This window comes from Tupaia chinensis, unplaced genomic scaffold (genome assembly GCF_000334495.1).
Source record: "Tupaia chinensis unplaced genomic scaffold, TupChi_1.0 Scaffold000707_1, whole genome shotgun sequence".
Classification (NCBI taxonomy): domain Eukaryota; kingdom Metazoa; phylum Chordata; class Mammalia; order Scandentia; family Tupaiidae; genus Tupaia; species Tupaia belangeri.
In genome coordinates, this window is record NW_006160230.1 from 174,378 (window position 1) to 176,889 (window position 2,512).

Consider the following 2,512-nt stretch of genomic DNA (forward strand, 5'->3'; position numbering starts at 1 on the left):
TGTTCCATTTCCAAAACTGAAAATAAGAACTGGACTAATTTAAAATTCATGACTACTTCTAGAGGTGTCTGCATTTTGACAGGAACTTTAAATCAATACTTTGAAAATCAATAATTGGTGATGGTTGGGGGGGTGCTGTGTACATAGGGTGCTTTGTTCTCCACAAAGTGATACATGCTAAGATGGGTTGGGCTTGGGCCAGTATGTCTATGTGTACAGAACTGAATAATGTGGCTCTCTGAGAAGTTCAATTTGCCTTGATGCGCAAGGGAATTGAGGAGGATGAAGATGGACATGACAACCGGGATATACTCTGTCCTGTGCTGGTTCTGGCCTGGAATATAGTGTGATAAAGCAGCTCTCAATATGGTCACTTCCAAGCAGGGAACACTTGCTGAACTTAGAGGGCATTCTGTACCACATCTTCCCATTGGGCGCCTGCTATCTCCCGGGCCCAGGGAGGAGCCCCTGGTGTAGGCAGGCTTACTCAGCCATCATCCTTTTCACCAGCTCTACGTGCTCTGCATCCCTGGGAATAGAGCTGTGGCTGCTCAGTGCTGTCGCTCCCTCCTCTGTTCATCTTCACTCTCCAATAGTGGGCCTGGCAGATGGAGCCCCAGGGCCTGGATCTGGGTCTGGATGTCAGCAACTACATCTTGTCTTTCCCCCTCTGGTGTCAGCTCCACTCCTCTTGTAAGGATCTTGGTTCCAAAGCTGGTAGGAGCAGCCTATGGTCTCTGTGCTGGTTTCCTCCTGCACTTCCCTCAGGCTTCTTACTGGTCCACTTCCCAATGCCTTCTGCAGGACAAAACCAGAAAACAATTATGGAACCTAAATTCAAAAAATCACTTTAAAAAAGCTCTAGCACATATTAAGAATTTTCTATCTTTTAGGCTAAGCATATTGTCCTTATTTTGGTATCGGAAAAGTTGTCAGTATTAAATTCAGACATCCAAGCATCAGTTCTTCAACCTGTGAAGTGAACTTCTTAAACTAGTAGATGTGGGGAAAGTCATGACACATTTTTGCATAGGAAAACATAGAAAAATACATCATGACCTTCTAGACCCAACAGATTATTAAAAGTCACTTCAAGCTCCAAAATTTCACGTACTTGAGAAGGCACATTTCTTCCCATGGGTCCTATGGGATTAGGACATGCAGTCTATAAGAATGCAGTGACAAGCTTCTCTGGGTAACTTGGACACCAGGAACTTGATGGTACTTGACATTTGAACGTCTTCAGCTCTAGCATTCATATTTGACAACATGTATGTGACTTTTTATAATTATGACAAAAATAATGAACTGAGAATGAGCAAAACCCTTTCTTTAAGAAAGCATGTAGTGTTATTGACGTAAGCAATTACTCAAATACACAAATCAAACACACACTCAGAACCATGACAGAAAGACAGCAGATTATCCATGATTTCCAGTTTGTCCTTGCAGTAACTAAATAATCTCTTTTCTGTAGGGAATTGGTGAAACTCAAAATCAGATTTTGTTAGTCATGCCCCATCCCTAACATTTATGGGGCCTAAGCCAAAAGTACAAAGAGAGAACCCACAAACAAAAATGTTTAATATTACATTATCAATCAAGGCAAGGTAAAATGGGTTCTATTCTTCTACCTTAAAAAAATATGCCTTCTTAAGAACTTGAAAGTGAGGTTTAGATTTGGAATTCTTAGGCTTCTGCCACTGAGATCTCAGAGCTCTACCCCAGGCTGAGATAATGCAAGGAGAAAAATCATAAAGCCTCAGGCCTAAAACAGCCCTACTTCCCCCCCACCCCCCTCCTGCCTCAGTTTAGGCCTGTATCTCAAAAGTCTCACACTCTCAGGCTTCCTACACAAGCCATGCTAGCCAACTCTGGCTACCCACTAAGGCACACCCTGATGGCAGTCTGCTCTCTGAAGGAGAGACCCATACGAGCTTTGGTAGCAAGTTCAAACGTTATATTTGGAAGGCTATAGAGGTTAAGGTAGCTGGATACCACTTGGCCAACTGAGTGGTTTGAGCCCCCAACCTGGCAGTTTGAAAAACACACCGTGTGCGTGTGCATAAGTGCATGCCCAGAATACTGAGGGGAGAATGGAGGAGTGATTACAGAGTGACCTTCCCTCCTGGGGAGTGGAGGGGTATTTCTCACTTTCTCTTTATCTCTCTGTCTCTCTTCCTCTGTCTCTGTCTCTCTCTCTCTCTTTGGCAAGCACAGGCATCCTATAACAAAAAAAGAAAAGTTATCTGGAAGGGAAATTCCAGAGCCTCAGATGTCCGAGACATGTGTGTATTATCTCTGGGTGGGTACGTCTCTTCCATACTCTGATTTCTTACCTTGCAAAGAGAAGGACAGCCAGAAAAATCTCAAAGAGGAGGGGACAAGGGCAGAGGCCTATTGCCCAAGTCTAGGAATTGGACTGACTATGGCTGAAGAACTATTTTATTCCATTTGTATTTTCCACATTTCACTGTTGTTTCTATGTTTGTCCCCTGAGCCATTCGTTCAC

The 2,512-nt window shown here is 43.6% G+C and overlaps 1 pseudogene; it reads right to left on the minus strand.

Moving 5' to 3' along the window:
* Positions 1–370: 370 nt before the first annotated feature.
* The window catches only part of LOC102480076 (male-enhanced antigen 1 pseudogene), a 7,517-nt pseudogene continuing 5,375 nt past the window's right edge, over positions 371–2,512 (minus strand).